Source organism: Trachypithecus francoisi, unplaced genomic scaffold (assembly GCF_009764315.1).
Source record: "Trachypithecus francoisi isolate TF-2019V2 unplaced genomic scaffold, Tfra_2.0 Lachesis_group18, whole genome shotgun sequence".
Taxonomy (NCBI): Eukaryota; Metazoa; Chordata; class Mammalia; order Primates; family Cercopithecidae; genus Trachypithecus; species Trachypithecus francoisi.
Window position 1 is genome coordinate 20,645,864 of NW_022681463.1, and position 20,454 is coordinate 20,666,317.

Below are 20,454 nucleotides of genomic sequence, written 5' to 3' on the forward strand. Positions count from 1 at the left end.
AAAGAAAGTCTACCTCACAGCACTGACATAAAGTCGCCTTCACGTGCAAATAGCTTGTGCCTGGGGACTGCCAGCCTGGCCTTTCTAAGATGTCCTCACAAAGTGAGTGGGAATGGGTGAGGAGCCAGCCAGCCACTCCCTGCCACCGTCCTCCCCGGAGAAGCAATTTCTTTTCCCTCCAAGCAGCACAAGCTTTAAAATGTGGTCTCAGAGTTCCTGAGTCTGAGGTCATTTGTTTTTGCCGCATTGCATGAAATATTGTGGCCTGTTCTTCCCAGTGCCTAAGTCACTTCCTGAAGTTAAATGTTCTTAAGGAGTGGCAACCATGCAATTAATGTATACAGGTAGCCAGGGTTGGTGGGTCATGCCTGTAATCCCAGCACTTTGGGAAGACGAGGTGGGCAGATCACTTGAAGCCAGGAGTTCAAGACCAACCTGGCCAACATGTTGAAACCCTGTCTCTACTAAAAATACAAAAATTAGCCAGGTGTGGTGGCACATGCCTGTAATGCCAGCTACTAGGGAGGCTGAGGCAGGAGCAAATCGCTTGAACTTGGGAGGTGGAAGCTGCAGTGAGCCAAGATCGCACCACTGCACACCAGCCTGGGCGACAGAGCAAGACTCCGTCTCAAACACACACACACACACACACACACATACACACACACACCCCAAAAACAAACCAAAAAATGTATAGAGGCACCACTAAGGAATTAACTCATGTTAATTTAAGTGTTCAACGGTGTCTTCATCTCACCCCATCCTCCGCTGCTTTTCTCCCCAGAGTTACTTGTTGGTTGTTGTTTTTGTTTTCCCTTCCCCACCAGCCCCTTCCGTCCTGAAACCCAGAAAAGCAGAATGCTTTCCATGTATTGTCGACTTTCTCCTTGTGTTTTCTGTTCAGCGTGTGACAACGGCAGAGGTAGAATGAAAGGATTACAGATCTTTGGGAATGAGTATTTTCAAGCTCATTGCTTGGAGAAACTACTAATCACTTTAGCAAAGGTTATTCATTGGAAACCATGCAATTTAAACACACATTCCTCTCTTTCAGATGTAATTTTTGTAAAATGATAATAATTCAGCAGTTAGTAGAAAGAGCATACAGTCGTATATCAAGATCACATTCCAGCCCTCTACCATTTCTACTTCTGACACATAATAAAGGGCAACATATTAATAAGAGAGAAATTCAGAAGGTGCTTTCAACCAAGAAGGACTGCAGAAAGATTATTTTTTGACCTTTGTCTTTCTTTGCTGGAAGAAAACTAAGACCAAAATATCAACTTTGGTTACCATGAATTGACCAAGATTAGATTTCTTGACATAATATCTTCTTTCTTTTCTTTTCTTTTCTCTTCTTTCTTTCTTTCTTTTTTTTTTTTTTTGTCAAAGTCTTATTCTGTCACTCAGAGTGGAGTGCAGTGGTGTGATCTTGGCTCACTGCAATATCCACCTCCTGGGTTCAAGCGGTTCCCCTGCCTCAGCCTCCTGAGTAGCTGGGATTACAGGTGTGTGCCACCATGCCAGGCTAATTTTTGTATTTCTAGTGGAGACAGGGTTTCGCCCATGTTGGCCAGGTTGGTCTCGAACTCCTGACCTCAAATATCTGCCAGCCTCGGCCTCCCAAAGTGCTGGGATTACAGGTGTGAGCCACTGCACCTGTCTTCTTTCTTGTGTGTTGCTTAGAAATGGCTATTGGCAAGCTATAACATATACAGGTGTAAGTACTTTAATACCAAAATTAAAACATTATTATTTAATATGAGACAGTTAAATCTTAGTAGATCAGAAAATGTGGGTTCAACTTGGTTAAAACTTAGAGAGAGACTGTGTGTGTGTGTGTGTGTGTGTTTTCCTCCTTATTTTTGAGACTTAGAGTTTCCAGCAGTTATTTATGATAAGCGCTTCCCAAAATCAAGTGTTGAGGACATCACTGGGGGAGATGAGGGACAGCGTTTTAGTTGAGTGGCAGATTCATGAACTGAGCACAATGTGGAAATGTATTAATCGTAATCAAAAGACAGGATGGCAGGGTAGGGAGGGCCCTTAAGAGTCGTGTAATCTCATCACTCTGTATTCAAAAAAAGGCTCTCCTGATAACCTATTATCTTATGAAGGGTGGAGCAGGAAGGAGCTCCTCCCCATCTTGATCCAGTCTGGCTGGGTTGTTTGGTGAACTTTTTGATGACGCAACTACAAGTTTGGATCACAAATAAAGTAGGATTTCTAGTGGGATTCTTTGTTAATTGCTTCAGTTTAATGCATAGGATTGAAATTTTGGATATTTGCTCAATCCACATGCTTCTAGGGTAAGGAGGTGCTGGGGGTGAGAAGACAGGCAGATTCTTCTGGTGTGCCCAGAAGATGTCAGTATTTTCCAGGTTTCCCAGTGGGGTCCTGGAGAGTTGAGCTCCAGCTTTAGTTCAACGCTCTCTTCTATAGGAGCAAAACTCACATGACCTCCCGCCAATCCAACTAGAAATGGCTCAAAGTGCTGACAAAGTCTCCTGGAGCAGCCAGTGGAGCTTAACTCTGGAAGACAGCTATAAACTCTGCTGATGAAATCAGCTACAATGAACAAAATTTTAAGACACTTGTGGCCAAATGATAATCAGACATGGAGGTTACAGTTTCCATGGCAGACGTGGATCCTGCTCTTGAAACCCCCACATTGAAAGGAAAAGGACCATGGAGCGCCTAACTGCATAGATGACTTCCACATTTAAAACACCATGGAGTTCCAAATACCCACTTGTAAGTCTCGTGTAAGTACAAGCATTACTGAAAGGCTTGTACTTTCAGTAATTCACATTTCAGTAATATGTGAATTAAGAGGAATAATCTTTCTTCTGTGTTTGGAGGCAAACCATTTACCAGCATTCGGTTTTCAGGTTTCAAAAAAAAGTTTTTCCCTTGATGTTCAGATACTAGCTCATTTCACTGACTTGTTTGGTTTCTTGAATTTCGTAGTGGAATTCAAACAATGTCCACGAAGATCTGAGTCATGTGGGGAGGTATTTGGCAGCTAAATCTGTACACCCAAGGGTGCTTTCTGTTTTATTAATTAATTAATTTATTTATTTATTTATTATTTAAGTCCAAAGCTGTTTTATTTTCACCACGTCACATTTTGATCCATAACATTCCACTTTTTGAAGGGACGTGCCAGTTAGCATTTAGTCTAGTGGGATTCCAAGTGGCCGTGAGCCACTGGTTATGTGGCAGACACTAAAGACGTGTGGGCCTCTTCTTGCTGATTCCTTCTGCTAGAAGAATGCAATTTCCTGATAAATGAAATCTGGAAACTCTCTTCTTTTTAATTTGCATAAGGGAATTAGGCAGAGGGCCTACGAGGATTAGGAGGACTCTTGTACCATTCATCTGGAGTCACACAGCAGTCACAGAGCGCTGTGGAGATAGCGCCATCTCCACCATATTCAACATGGAAATGACTCTGTAATCGAACTCCATTAGACACTAAGGCTGAGCTTCCCTCAAGGAAGAAATTTAAATATTTGGGAATATTATCTGGGAAATTTGGCTTTAAAAAACACTCACCTGAAATATTTGGGTGATTCATTAAAAAGTCATTCTCCAGAAATTTAAAATATTCAAAGAATGACCTGGATTCCTCTTTCCTGTTGATATGTAAGGACATATTCTAAAATACGCACATTGTATTCTAATTGCTCAGCCACTGAATTTCAATTCTTTCTCTGGAAAGAGGTCAGATTGACTTAGAGAAAAGAGAGGTCTAGGTCTCGTGCCTGGCCATTCTCCGAAGCCTTGGTCTTGCATCTCTACCCACCTGCTGGACATTTGAACATGGATGTCTAGTAGTCATCCCAAAGCCCAGCTAGCTCTCAGCTCCAATCTCCCCCTTTCCCCACAACTGGCCTTCACCTGATTCCCCTCACTGTCTGTAGCACCACCTCTCTCTGCTGCCTTCTTTTCTTTTGTCCTGCATAGCCATGAGTCCCCAAGGCTTGCTGGGCATTCCCTTGCACTATCTCTCACACCCCACCCTTCCTTTCTATTCCCATTGCCTCCAGACCCCTGCCGCTTCAAGCCTGGATGATTATAATAGCATCCTAACTAATCGCTTGCTTGTTTCTCCCCCTCCAATTCACTGCTGCCACAGTAATCTCCCTAAAACACCATTTAATCATGCCAAACCCTTAATTAAAAATCTTCATTATCTCTTCATTACCACCAGGATAAAGTCCAAGCGCCTTAGTTTCCTTCCACTATCTGGCCTCAATCCACATTTCCAGCTTACTGCCCACTATTTCCCCATAGTTTTTGCAGACTCCGTGAAAACCAGTCTAACCACACCATTCACCCATGTGGAATGGTTTCTCCAGGTCTGCTGAGATTTGCGTTTATTCCTTGAGGCCCATGTGAACTCCTTCCGCCTTTTGCGAGGCTTATTCCCTGGGCAACTGTATCCTCCTTAGAGCTCCCAGAATACTCAGTGTTCTTTACCACGGTCTGTCATTATTTAGTTTTTGAAGTACTTGTGTTTTCTGCCTACTAAACTGTGTGTCTTGAGATCAGATACATCTTTATATCTCCCTGTCATTATAATCGCCGCTACCACACCCTGACAACCATCCCAATAAATTACAATTATGATGTGATCTGGTTATATGATGTTTGGGGTTTGATAGCCAAAGAAAATAACTGTTGTAATGTGTCCATTGTGATTCTTTTTATTTGGGACAACTGATATGGGCAATTGGAATGCTGTATTATAAAGGGAATTTATTTGGTGAGTGCATGCTCAGAATTCAGCCAATCCCAAATAAATATAATTAAAGAAGGAGAAGTGCTGGGGAAAATCATTTGTAGGGAAAGATTGCACTACCCTACACTCCTAAGGACTATGGAATACAATGGAGAAAACCCTTGAGCACAGCTGTAGAATAGTAGAGAGGTTAAAGGGAAAGTGGGCACAATTGTGTTACTAAGTTATCATTTCCATTTAAATGTTCAGAAAGGTGTAGCTCTGCCCTCTTTGCATGTATGCTAGACCCACACTGGAGTAAGGCATACAACACCAGGATGGAGAAGAAACATCAGACGGCTGTCATGACTCTCTTTTGTCTTTTGGTTCTGATTAGACATAGGTACCTCAAATTGAAGAGGATTTAGTGGCTTAAGAACAAAACCAAACCAGCTAGTGTCTTCCCTTCTCTGTGCTGGCCAAGAGTGCATTTCACTTCAAGGGCCTTGGCCCTTATAGTGCACTTCAACTCACTGTATCCCTGCATGTCTAAGATCCTGCAGGATTTAAGTGCTCTCCTGGTCCCCATGGTGTCCTGAGATCAGGCACCCATAATCTCATGTGCTCTGATTATGGGAGTAAGAATCTTCCTTAGGGTCATTTGCATACAGAATGCCTCCTTTCTTCACTTTCCTCCCTCTTACTGGGGAAGAATCATCAGGAAAAAGACTTCATAAGAAAGCAACATCCAGTGGCTAGAGGTGCTGGATTTTTTGTTTTCCTTTTCCTTTCCTTTCCTTTCCTTTTTTTTTTTTTTTTTTTTTTAATCTTAAAACACATTTTCCCCCACTGGGAAACAGGAATCTGGGCCACGTGTGCATTGGCATTGTCTCTGGAAGTCAGAGGTACAAACAATCATATCTACAGTTGCCATGCCCCTGGGCACCAGCTAGAGGTCTTCTCATGTTATCAATGTCCCTACTGCGCAGCTGTCATCTGAGGAGTCCCCAAGAACTAGCTGATGCTCTCCAACCTGCTTATATCGTCTTTCCCAAAGGGTCCTCTGCAACAGGTTTTTCTTTGTTTCTCCCAGTAGAACATTAAAACAGTATTTCAGTCAATGAGATCTTAGGTCACACTATGTGTGCAAGACACCCAAAAGACATCATTTTTAAAAACTCAGATTCGTTTGGAGCCACTGAACTCACATTCACATGACTTGAGGTTGTCTTTAGGTTAAGGTGACATATAGACACATATGAATTACAAAGTATTAATATATTACAGTATGTTACTGAAGGAAGTAATCTGAGTTCAAAGTTGCCCTAAAAGTGGTAAAGTTGAAGAAAATATTGATACAGATGAAAGAAAATGGAGAAACATGGTACATAAAAACATATAGAGTTGAGTTGGAGTAATTTCTTCAGTAAGGATGGGAGTTTAACTAAGAGAATTCTGAATAGAAGTTCCTTTTCCCATCAGGCTTGAAACACAAATTTAGTCTAATGCATCGTTGCATCCATGTCAAGCAGCTTAGTGCCAGGCACAGAGTAGGTGCGCAATAAATGTCTCACCTACAATTGGTGCATGAAAAATTAAGTGTTGCAAGATCAAGTATATCAAATAAAAATTAGTGTATTTCCAACCTTCCTCTATTTTGGTTTAAAATTTTTAATCTTCTTGACTTTTTGACAGGGCTGATGGCCAAATGAAAAGGCCCACCTGTGTTGATTATTATTGAATGCACACCCGTAATGGTCTACTTGGCACATGAGGGTTGTGAGAATCAGATGAGAGACCATGTTATTGCCTAAGAAAGATAATACAACAAAGCATGTTTAAAAGCTTTTTGCTATTGGATGAACACTACGGTCTTCAGAGAAAGGATAAAGGCATCTTCTAAATCACTCATGTGCTGTAGGCAACGTCTTTATTTTAAAAGTTCAATTTTCCCAAGGTTTTCCCCCCAGGTCAAAATAACAGTTGCCCTTTCTCGCCTGGATACCTTGCACAACGTATCTTCCAGGCTAAAGAGGTAACTGTGATAATTTCCCTCCCCTTGGAAGGGCATATATAGCACAGACCAGAGATATGAGTGGAACAACCATTCTTTAGAGAGGAGAAAATATGGAGGCCTTGCTCTTTGTGTGACGCTGGAGGTCTCCACAGCAGCTGCGTGCTAATTGGTGAACTGTGCACCTGCAGATGGCCGGGCAACCCTCTTTATGACCTCTAGGCACAGGAGCGCCACCTAGTGAGGAAATCCCACTTCAAAACTTTCCAAACAAAACCACCCCAACTTGATTCATTTCACTTTTCCTTGAAAAAAAATTCTTTTGAGTTCACACAGACGTGCTTATAATTTTAAATATTTTAATGAAGAACCCTAACTTCAGAGTAAAAATACTAGAGCTAGTCAAATACATTGTGAAACAGGAAATTCACTTTGTATTACTAACAATTTCTTTCAAATTTCTTTTTATCCGTGTGTATTTTCAAAAATGCTGATAGGATAGTTTTCAAATATAAAGAAAGCCTTCAAAACTCTGGAAGAAAATAAAAGAAGCATGGAAGAGGGGTTGGGAATAGACTGGAGAGAAACAGAAACAAGACTTCATTATACATCATATATTGCTTATTTTTGAACTGTGTGAATGCACTGCTAATTAAAAAAAAATTAAGTTAAAAAAGAGAAGACAGCATTGTATTCATGTTGCAAGCAGTCATTCCATTTCAGCAAAAACAATATCACCAGTCACATTAAATTTATCTGATAGTTTGCAAAGAAAACTATCCTCCCCATGGGATTCAAGAATTATCTCCAATTACTTATCTGCTAAATGTAGATGGGTACATATAGAAAGTTGATCTCTCTCTCATCTCTCTCTCTACTTTCTGTCTCTCTCTTTCTCTCTCTCTCTCTCTCTCTCTCACACACACACACACACACACACACACACACACTTCCTCCGAGTTTCTTACATCTGACTTAGGCAGACATCTCAGCTATTGATTTTTTTAAAAAAACACTTAAGTCAATGGTACTCAACTTTCTTGGACAAGCTCTGTCAAGTGTTTTACCTAATTTTACTCTTGGACATACTAACTAAAAAAAAAAAAAAGTGGATGTTAAACGTTACAAAGCGAAGTTCAAAGGACATGTCTTTCAGGTTGCCCACAATTGCTGAAGGTTAGCTCCTATTTATCTTCTGCTACTTAGAACTTGTGCAAAATGTGGTTTATTTTCATGACAAAGACACAAATTCAGAAACTGTCAGGCCAGGCCTTGTCGGCGTTCCTGAGATGCCAGGCCACCCGTCAGTGTGTTTGGGAGGGCAGACCACTGTCATGCCTTCCAGCACACCTCACAAGGTATGATAATTTGCTTTGAGGTTATTTTATAAAAAGCCAAACTGTCTACTTAAAAAATGTGAAAATGAACATGTTGTCTTGAAGATGTTTTTGCCTCTATTTGTGGTTAAATTTTTTTCTGTCGAGAGATCATTTCACGATTAGCTAAAAGACGCTAAAGACTCCAAAATTGTTTTTATAAAATGGGAAGAAAGCAATATACAAGAAATTAGACAACTTTTGCTAAGTAAGTAGATGCAATTTTTTCAAGTTTGTATTGGACTTTTGAATCAGATTGCCAGTGAATGAAAGCCATACTATCACCGCATTTTACTGTGATTTGCTTTTTGTATGAATGTTTGGAAAAACATTGCCTTTGCACCACATCTAAAGCATAATAATGGAAAATAAAAGAACAGGTTTGGGATTTTGCATATACATAGCAGATTGCGGCCTGAACATAATCTAATCTTAATAGTGTATGTTGCTGTACCTACTGCCAAGTATAAGTACCATCAGCTGTTACATATATATAAATAAAAACTATACAGAATAGGCCGGGCGCGGTGGCTCAAGCCTGTAATCCCAGCACTTTGGGAGGCCGAGACAGGTGGATCACGAGGTCAGGAGATCGAGACCATCCTGACTAACACGGTGAACCCCGTCTCTACTAAAAAATACAAAAAACTAGCCGGGCGAGGTGGTGGGCGCCTGTAGTCCCAGCTACTCGGGAGGCTGAGGCAGGAGAATGGCGTAAACCGGGAGGCGGAGCTTGCAGTGAGCTGAGATCCGGCCACTGCACTCCAGCCTGGGCGACAGAGCGAGACTCCGTCTCAAAAAAAAAAAAAAAAAAAAAAAAACTATACAGAATAGTAAACAAATAACTTCAGCAATTATTATATGACATGTATCAACAATTTTTCCTTACTAATATTCCCTTAAAGTATTAGATTAAATAGAGGCTGATAGCTAAAAACAAGAGAATTGAAGTAAAGGTGTTTTGAGATTTTTTAGGTACATACATTTCTATCTTTCACTGTATAAGCTTGTGGTTTTAAATGCTATAAAATAGAGTAGAATCAATGACAAGGCCATTATTCTGTAAAAATGGACTAGATTTGAGAGTGTTATGTATCTGACAGTTGGTTTTGACTTTATTAAAAAAGAGGGAAAGTATGTACTATTACAACTGTTTAATAATATCTTGATTATAACTCTAGTCACATAGTTGCAAAGCTAAAAAGAGGTGAAACTGAACCATTCTCTAGTAAACTGATGCCAATATCCCATCTAAACTGTTGTTCAATCATCCTCTTTATTTCATATCTGACTGTTCTGAAATTGTTCTCAGAGCAACGACTGTGATCCAACATTTAGTAATGGATCACTTAAGTAGAACATGTCGCTCCCCTACAAATCAGTCAGAATTTGATACTGGATTCTTAACTAGAAACTACTCATATTGCTAGAGCTATAAGCAATATGAAAAAAAAATCTTCTGTTTTTGTGTATATATGATTCTCAAGTTATTATTTTCTCTAAAAATATTAGCCAGTTTGGTTGCTTAGTTCTTTACAGGTGAGAAAGAGTCTAGTATTCTTTCAGGGTTTTTTGAGACACTGTTGTCCAGGCTGGAGTGCAGTGGTACCACCTCAGTACAACCTGCAGCCTCAACTTCCTGGGTTCAAGCAATCATCCCACCTCAGCATCCCAAGTAGCTGGAACTACAGGTGTGCAATACCATGTCCAGCTAATTTTTAATTTTTTGTAGAGACGAGATCTCCCTATGTTGCCTTGGCTGGTGCTGAACTGCTGAGCTCAAGCGATTTCCCCTCCTTGGCCTCCCAAAGTGCTGGGATTACAAGCATGAGCCACGGCGCCTGCCTAGCATTCTTTATAAAATATTACAACTATTTTTTAAAACAATCACTGCATGTTATGATAAGACATTTTATCATGTACTAGGTGGGTTTATGTGGGATAAATTTTGTGTAGCTCATTCTTCAATTAATAAATAGAAATGCTGGTTGTTTCAGTTTGACCATTTTTAACAACTGAATTGGAGCTAATTAATAAACTTTCTATTCAGAATTCTACCTAGAACTAAACAGCAGATACATTAGCAAAATTATTTAAATTAGACAAAACTACGATTAATGTATAATTCTTATAAACACATGATTGATTACATACTGCATGACCTAGAGCACTACAACACTACTCGTAACATATTCTGTGAAAATTTCACTAACTTCCTAAGGAATTCTGCTTTTCTTTGTAAATCTGTTTAAATCACTAGCTAGCCCAGCAAGTACATTAGCTGGAAAGTTAAACATGGAATATTTCTCAATAAGACTTTCCTTTCTTCATTCATTCAGTCATCCACAAATCCTCTGTCTTCACATGACCTTCTCCCTGTGTCACTTCACATCATCTTCCCTCTATGCATGTTTTCTCCTTTTTATAAAAACGACACAGTCATATTGGGCGAGGGACCACCCTAACAACCTCATCTTAACTTGATCCCCTGCAAACACCCAACTTCCAAATAGGTCACATTAACAGGTACTAGGGGTCAGGACTTCAACATCTTTTTGGGGAAGACAGTTTGTATTATTCCATTTTCATGCTGCTGATAACGACATACCCAAGACTGGGTAATTTATAAAGAAAAAGAGGTTTGATGAACTCACAGTTCCACACGGCTGGGGAGGCCTCAGAATCATGGCGGAAGGCAAAAGGCATGTCTTATATAGTGGCAGGCAAGACAGAATGAGAGCCCAGCCAAAGGGGAAACCCCTTATGAAACCATCAGATCTCGTGAGACTTATTCACTACCACGAGAAGAATATGGGGGAAATTACCCCCATGATTCAATTAGGTCCCTCCCACAACACGTGGGAATTATGGGAACTACAATTCAAGATGACATTTGGGTGGGGACACAGCCAAACCATATCACAAATCAACCCATACTGGGCAACTGAACAATAATGGAAAACCTCTGGGTTAAAACAAACAAAAAAAAGAGTCAAATCATGCTAAGCTGGTACTATTCTCTTAACCTCAGTTTTGATTACTAAGGAGTCTGTGTTTGAGTCCAAAAGCATCTTAATCTATGCAGTCACAGGAAGACAAGTTTTATACTAGATGATATGACACAAGATGCTGTTTCAGCAGACAGTCACGGGGCAGCCAATTACAACTCACTCTCCTGACCCACTAACCAAAAATCAATGATCAAAAGGTGAAAGGACCCATTTCAAAAGCTAGTAGTAGCCTGATTTTGACAAATCAACATTCCCTAGAAAGATAGATTGCTTAGTTATGCAGTGAAAAGGGACAAAAGATTAGGTAGGAAGCAGGAGCTCTGGCTTCCTGGTTTCCCCAGATAACTGATGGCTTTGGCTTTGGGCAGATATTTAACTTTTCTTTTTTTCTTTTTCTTTTCTTTTCTTTTTTAATTGAGACAGGGTCTTGCTCTGTTGCCCAGGTTGGAGTGCAGTGGTGCAACCCTGGCTCACTGCAGTCTTGGCCTCCTGGGTTCAAGCGATCTTCCCGCCTTAGTCTCCCTAGTAGGTGGGGACTACAAGCATCTGCCACTACACCCAGCTAATTTTTCTTTTATTTTTAGAGACAAGGTCTCCCTATGTTGCCCAGGCTGGTCTCAAACTCCTGGGCTCAAGTAATTGTCCTACCTCAGACTCCCAATGTGTTGGGATTACAGGCATGAGCCACTGCATCCTTTTCTGTCTCAGTCTCCTCATGAGAGAAGTAGACAATGACCCCTAAATTCCTTCTCAGACCTATGTACCAGTCGCCCCTGAACACTGAAAGCCCTGATGTGATGTGTTCATGCATACCCGAGACAGGGAAAGAAGTAGCTCTGTCTCATACTCCAGAGTAAGATCTTCAGGCCCTCATCCATGCCTGCACCCTGTATGTTCCATTGACTTAACAGGTGCTTGTCAATAAATGTGACATTAACTCCTACACAGTGGTCATGTGCAGGATTTGTGGATATATCAATGCACTAATTACAGGAAATGGAAAAACTTAGAGAAACTCTTACTAGGCAGCACATCTCTGTGCTCCCCTTTCCCTGTATAACTTCCTCTTCACTCACTCAGAGACATGGGGGAGTCACTGTGTGAACAGTGTTACAAAAAAAATTGGGAGCAAGGCCTTTGCCTTTGAGTAATTTGTTGGTCCCTGCAGAAGGTTTACCAAACAAAGGCACAAATGAACTAACAGGAACATGAACACTGAGAAGCAGCCATATCAGTATAGAGGAAGAACCTTTCTAAGTAAGTGGAGCGGCAAGGCCTGGGACACTAGCCACACTCAGAAATGCCTAACGGCAGGGGTGAGAGACTGTCTTTTGTCTTTTCAGAGCAAGGATCTTACAAAGTGCTTCATAACACACACATTTGTGTGTGTTTGTGTGAATACGAACACACCAATGGCAGTCAGTAGTGGAACTACTTCTTTGACATGTTTTCACAAGAATTTCAGCTCACAGAGTGTGCAAAGTGTCTTGAGAGTCTCAGAAACGTACCCGAAATATGGCTCCTTTTTATTCTTCAATATGTCCTCGAAAGATAGAAGATCCAACTGGACCCATGTACATCTGTGGATGAAGATTTGGCAAGACCCTCTTTGTTTCATCTTGGCTGGGTCAGTGCTAGGATTTTTGTAAACCTGTCTAGAAAACTGTCTTTTCACCTCCATTTGGCTACACATTATTGCAGAGGAAGGGTAAATCAGATTTCTTGATGGTGATTGCTCTAGAAGGGTGGGGATGAAGGTGGGCTTGGTTTGGTAGACTTCTTTGTGTTTCCAAGAGGTCATGTAAGACTTGCTTTCCTTCTGGCAATGACTATTGGAAGAGAGACTCCTTTCCTCTGAGAAGCAGTAACTGCTGTTTCCCTATCCAGTACCACATTTGAAGGGGCTTCTCTTTGGGCAAGTCATGAAGCTTCCAGCATTCCCTAAAGGGAAGTAACTCTTTTTTGGCTGGATGTTTGAAATGGCTCCCTGGGTACTCACATGAGCAGACATTTTTCTCTGAGAACAAGTTGCTGTTTTCTGCTGAGTGAGGAAGTTGGAATGAGCTACCTCGTGTCACTACTTGAATCAGTAAGGCTGAGATTGACAAATGATTTGCCCCTGTCACTAGGATAGCACGTTGATGCTGTTGGCCAGACTTTTCTGGCATGGGACGTGCTGCACAAATCAGCGTTGAGCGTATGTGTACTTGTGCCCGTTTTATCATTTGGCTCTTTTGGGACATATCATTATATCATGGAAAGGCTCATAGTGTGGGGAAACAATCTGCTAAGGGATTTGCTGCAACTTCCTCCTCATCGGACATCTTTATCAAGTGCTGAGCAAAGCTGTGTCAGGTGTATTTTGGTGTTTTCAAGGGGGCTTTAGGCTTAATAGCCAAAGAAACAGGCCACACCAATAGACACAAGGATCCTTTATGAATCTCTGCATATATAAATCCTGAGTACCCTATTCAAAACAAGCTGGTGATGTGTTTTTTTTTTGTCAGTTGCCATAAACTAATTCCAGCTGCAAGTGTGTGCAACTCATCCCCGTTTCTTCCTCTGTCACTCAGCTTACCACAGCAATGACAGTCACTGATTATAGATGCACTTCAGGGGTGGTTTATGCATAGAGGTAGCAGCATACTAAATGTTGCTTTAGGGAGGAGGAACTCATGATCATTAATGGCAAGGATAACAACAGTGGGTGTAAGGCAAAGTTGGAGTTTATCATATTTCCTAGTGAAAGAGGAAATAGTGCTTTATCACCAGCTGATCTGTCCTGTCAAAGACAAAGGGAATCCTTTGGACGGGAAAGTTAAATGGGTTGTCATCTTGGCCGCATCTCACCCCATGCATGGTTCCATTTATCTTTTCTCCTGACATTGTCTGTAACTTAAAGACTCTCATCCACAATAGAGACTTCAAATGGGTAGGGAGGAGAATTAAGAGCTTATCAGATATCTGATGATAGGCAACTTGGGTTTAGGCTTAGACGTTATAGGATCTCCATTTAGAAACATCAAAATGTTCATTTTGTGCTAGTTTGAAATGTGACTTTCAAAGATGACCCTAATCTGAGGGGAGTAGATAGTCTGCCTGGCAGATGTGAATTTCACTAGACAGCCTGGTTTTGCTTCCCTGTGAGGAATTAAAGTAGATATGCTAAAAGGTTGTACCTCTTTCAAAGCCGATTCTCCCTGTAAGAAAGTGTTAAACCGCAGTTGGCGATGGAAATGGCTGATAAGGCGTCTAGTCGGTGCCACTGCCTCCGTGGGTGGCTGCTCTTTTGACTTATCTGAATTCGAAGTGAGTGGCTGTTTGTAACAAAGTCTTATGGACCAAATGTACATGGTCAGAAAGGTTTATAATATAACGAACACCCTTATCATCACTAGAATCTTTACAACAGCTTGGATGACTTTTTAATTGTGGCTTAATATAGTTAATTATGGTAACCCTTCCCCATTTTCCAGGATGATGAATTAATATTACAGATCATTAACGTTACTAAATTGGCATAATGAGATAGTAGATTTAACGTCCCAGTTACGTTAAGACCTGCTTTATAATTTGGCTCTTTTGTTATTTGCCTTAAACAGGAGAAGCATGCAATGTGCTTGCCTCTTACAGTAGGCTGCATGTAACCACTTGTACTATTTTCCTTAATAAATTATTGATATAGAAAATCCCAAATGGAAGACTTCTTCATCTTCAGACTCCATATGAAGCCAACATTTTCTTTCTAATATCCACTTCATCAGTAATAAAAGTTAGAAAGCTCTGGCTCTTCAGCCAGGTTTTATAATTAGACAAGACCGTATTTTACATCTGCAAAATACTCATGCTTAGTGGGAAAAAAATGAGAAACGCGATATGTTCCATTCTGTTGCAATGGTTATACCATTTTAATCTCTTAAGTTCAATATATATCCTCTAGCAGGCTATACTTCTAGGATTTCATTTTTAGATCCTTAAGGCTGCATATATCTGTCAAACCGACATAATGAATTTAAAGTGCTAATGCCTAGAAGACCAGAAAAACATTGAAATATATCCTTGGTTGATTAAATTACCACCTCCAGCTACTTTACATCCTCATGTCCAAATAGATTTTCTTTTTACTTACCAAGTGCCGGATCTGGAAGATGCGGAAGATGTAATTTTATGGTAAAAACATGCACATGTCTTTAGACAAGAGCATTTTATTTAAGCATCTTTTTAAAGTCTGTACAGTACTTCTGTGATAGGACTTTCCATTTGATTATGGTCCTTTCAATTATGCTCAACCTGCAGGTTAACCTTAGGATCTAACATGCACCTTACAAGTATATACTTAGAATGAGATTTATGTTAAAAACCTGGGTACTAATATTCAAATGTTCGTGATAACAATATTGAAAATATGTCAGCTTGTTTTGTAAAAATAAAAAGGCAATGATGAATCCTAATCTTTATGTTAAAAGTTATTTGTTCAGGAACTGCTTAGATTGACAGACTGGCAACTCAAGGCAGCAAAAATGACTGAGAGGCATTCCTTGCTCCCAAATGGGGTTGCCTGGTCATCTAACTAGTCTGTCACAAAAGGGAGATCTGGTGGAAAATCTTATCCCTGCCTGTAAAAGTAGCAGTCAAAATAATCCTAAAATAAAAATGCTATGGGCCCGAGTGGGGAGAAAATACTGGTTTTCCATTCAACTTTTACTTCTGGAACTTAGGGTAGAATCAAAGCTGAAAGATAATCATGTCTTTCTATATGCCTATATTCACAGACCTACACTGCCTTAAATAACTCAGCACAGCTATGCACACTGTCACGTAGTCTAATTCATACACATGTACAAACACACACATGTATACTCAAGCAAACCATTACAAAACTCATATATACACATTGTAGTATCAGTAATCACTCTCTCACCATATTTAACAGGAAAAGTAACGGCAAACTCAGCAGCAGTTTTGGGGGCTCATTTTCTATTGGAAGATGACTCATTATAAGTATCAACTACACGACACCCTGTCCTGACCATGAGCCACTGGAAGGACCAATTCTGACCCATTGGTATGCTCACTGTCCATACCAGTCCGAACCTGACTAAGGGTGGAAGAGAATGGTTCTGCCATTTTAAGGTTAAGTTTCTAGAACCTTGTAGTGCCAACATACAATGCAAAGACAGTGAGTATCAGTGGTTAGATATCAGGCTACTGTGATGTCTGGGGTGAAACTAAAGACCACGATGAATGTGAAATAAAATGACAAGTATCAGAGGAAATGGGGGAAGGTACCGAAAGCAAGAGAGCAGATTTGTAGTGCTTTCAAATGAAACGTTATAATCCCTTTGACAATCCTGTTGACTATGAGCTATAGCACTAGGAGTACAACACAGAAAAAAAGATACATTGTGGGATAAACAGCTTCTTATAAGGTAAAACTGAATGGCCAAAATAGATTAATAAGGAGACACAATGGAGAGAAAAAAAGAAATGAGTCAGTGGCAATATAAGAAAAAGGTAAAAGTGAACAGAGGACAGAAAGGCAGGAAAGAAAAAAAATGTAAATGAGTGAGACAAAAAAGCCAAAAGACGAAAAAGAAAAAGAGAACAAGAGGGGGAAAGAAGTAATATTTTCCTTGATAAAAATGCACAAAAGGGAAGATGAACTTTGTTCTTTTTCTCTTTCTACTCTCCTCTCTTTTTCTGCTTTTCGCCTCGCAGCACGCCAGCCTAAGCTGAGAGCTGTAATGTCATTAAATTGCAAATGCTTTTTCATTTCCGACACACACTGTTTACTTATCTGGCAAAAACATATGTTGGAAGGAATCCGTTAAATTCTGCCCATTGCCTTGGGTAAAAGTGCAATGGAAACGGCCTCACCGAGCGTCCTCTTTCTTCTTCTTTAGCACTCCCCTTATCTACAAGACGGCTTCGCAGAAAACTGGCTAGTTCAATGAAAAATGAAGATACAGCGGGAGATTAGGGAAGAACACTGAGCACAAAATTCCTGGAGAGAGGGTCACTCCATTGCAAATGATTTCACTCCTCTAGATCTGCATAAATTACTATTTTTAAGGCATCTCCAAAGTCTGTATATTTTTCTCACTCTGTCAAACATTTAATTTCACGCCCCGTGTTCTGAATATGCTAAAATGCATATCTCTGATGCACCTTTAAGCCAGAAAAACGAATGCAAAATTGAAGATAAAATGATGTGATTTGCACTACAAGCCTATTACTTGAGGTATTTACATATAGTTTACCTCTGCAGTTCTGAGGATGATTTATTAAAAAAAATCTGGATTAAGCTCATATAAATATGTATAAATCTTTGTTTAGAAAATAGATTTTGCAGCTGTTGTGTCAAAAAAGTTCTTTAAGATTCTGTGAAGAATTTTCCTTTTAGCACGCTTTAAGAGGGGAAAAAGGGGGGACAGAATTTGACATTCTGCTTGGCGGGGAGAAAAAAGCCTATTCCACCATTCGGCAGTTATAAAGATTCCTTTTATTGCCCTTCTTTGCCCAAAGCAGCTGGTTCCTCCTTGCTCTTTTATTATACTCATTTCATTGTCTTCCCCCTCCCCGCTTTCTGCTTGGGACCAAATAATAGTGTCCTGGATTACAAAGCTCAAATTAAATATCAGTGTTTAATGACTGAAACAATCGGGAGTTTCTGAGATGTGCCCCCAGTTCCTCCTCTCCGTTTTCCAAACAGACTGCTTTCTGCTGCTTCCCACACAGAGCCTCTGCACTGACACCAAGCCTTGGGACTGCTGAAGGAGCCGACTTCTAGCTACTGATTTGAAAATGATTATTAACGTAGGGCAAGCAAGATATCTGATCCGCTGGAGAAGCAATTCTAAAAACACTGGAGTTCTGTTTAAACAATCTCCACATGTGCATTTCAACCCGTCTCATTTTTTTTTTTTTTAATCTAGAGTTTTGCCTCTTTGTCTAAAAAAAAAAAAAAAAAAAAGCTTCATTTAGTCCGGCCTCTCACATCCTCCCTGATCCCCATCCCTCTGTAATTATTATGGGGGAATTACTCTTTGCTATTTTCTTGTTAGGCTTTGGGTTTAGGAGAATTTAGATAACAAAGTTGGCTAATTCAGGACTGAACACACGTTGGACTCTGCAAATATACCGCCCGCTACATGATAAGGGCAGGGCCCAGCTTCTGGGCTGCACCTGCCGTGATGCTGTGGGAACAGCTGCTTCTGGAAGCAGGTAGTGGGAACAGCTATTACTTCAAAGCCCACATTAATCCTTTCGCAATTAAAACAAGAAAGGGATGTTTACAGGCATTTGATCGCTTTAGGTGGAGATACGAGTTTGCTCACAAAGATTGAATTCCAGTTCTGGTGTGCTGTGCCTGCTTAAAGTTGACTAATGACGATTTAAAATAATGAAACTGCAGTCATTTTCAAAAGTTAAGAGTCATTCTTTTTGCACAAAATGGCTTAACGATCCCCCCTAGTGGTCTGATTCTTGTTATTATGATTTGTGAATACTCTCCTTTCCAAAACTGCCCTCTTGGTTTGTTTATAAGTTCATAGCAAAGAAACTGCAGATAAAACCAAAGTCAGATCATTTAGAATTGAACTAAGCTTCCACTAAATTCCTCCTTTTTGCTCCTAGACAGTGGTTATTGCTCTTAGAGCAATCAGACTAAAGCTTCCCACAGAGCCAGCTTTATATCTTGAGGGTTTTCTTAAAACTGATGAATAAACTCAGGTTTCCCACGTTCACACTTTCATCGCTGGCAGCAGTGAAGAGCGGGCTGTAACGCACTCTATCATTTCAATATTGCTGGTGGTAGATTGGAGTTTCTGAAGGGAAAATGAGTAAATCATAGAAATGGTCTATGTCTTGTTAAGGTTTGGCCCAAACTGGATTATTTCAATCCTTTAGGATAGAATTATCTTTAAATGATTGAAAAACCCTATATATTTTTCAAGTGTAACCTCCATGAAAATGCCTGGTCATCGTTGCCACGCCAGTGTTTAATCCTTTTTCTTTGCTCTGCATACAAAGGGTGGGCCATCCACTTCCTTCAGTGTTTACAGGTGAGATGAACTCTCTTCTGCTTCCTTCAAGGCCCCTGTGGACACTCAAGGGAGGCTGTAACTGAGCTGAAGTCATCTGAATATTTTAAGCTAAGAACATGGAGACAGGGAGAAATTCCCAAACCCAAAGGCTAACTTCCTTTCCTTTGACCATGTTCCCAGTCACATTCCTCTTCTGGAGTATGTATATTTGGAATCTAGCACTTCCATTCATCATGGAAGAGGCTATACAGTTTTCCCCCTTAATAGCTCACATGGAAACAGTATCAAGATTTCTTACATTACTGGAATATTAGAGAAGAATATTAGATATGTACTAAATGTGCCTCTACAAAAAAATAGTGCAAAATAATCCTAAAACCCTAAATCCTGACCCGTAAGAAGCTTAGTATGTTAGGGAAAAGTAACATCAAAATGAATCCACTGCCAACCTCTGCACTTCAGCCTTGAAAACTTGCAGACCTTTCAGTCCTGTTTTCTTCCACATATTTAGACTATTTCCTTCAAAATCACTTGGACATGACTTCATTTCCTTCCTTTCAGTTTCTGCAGTCTCCATCCTGGTCCACAAAATCATCACTTTTTGCTACAGATATCTTTAGGAGCCCTAGTACCTACTTTTATTTATGTATTAATTAATCTTAAATCCAGTGGCAAGAAATTTTTCCCTAACCATGCAACTTTTCCTCTTGAAATCTGCTCTAGTTCCCAATTACATAATCATGAAACTTTATCTCCTTAGCTTTTAGGACCCATAAAATGACCAGCCTTTTCAATCAATCTGTTAGCAATGTAATTGTCATTTCCTCTATCTGCTAGCTTTCCTTTCCCACCCTAGTTAAACCTGTTTGTACTTCCTTGAACCACCACTTAGGATTTTGCACATACTCAGACCTCTCCTGCGTAGGCAGATCAACCCTGAAGCTAACAAATCTTAAGCTTCAGGGCCTTGCTTGCACCAGCTAAGACCTTATGCCTAACTTTGTATTGTTTTCTTAAAGAGGACCCTCATATAAATTGTATAAGCTTCACTTCCCACAAAATCAAGATCTACTCCAGCCTTTCTCCTTTATTATTTCACCTAGCTGTGGACATCTACCCAGTTCAGAATGTTCTTGGGATATACACACATGCCTGTTCATTCTCTCTCTCTCTCTCTCTCTCAGAACTATGTACTGCACTTGTGTGTGCGTTATCAGTTTTAGAAGCCTGAGGGTTTTCCTCCCTCCAATTGTGCTATCTTTCCCATTAGATGATATCA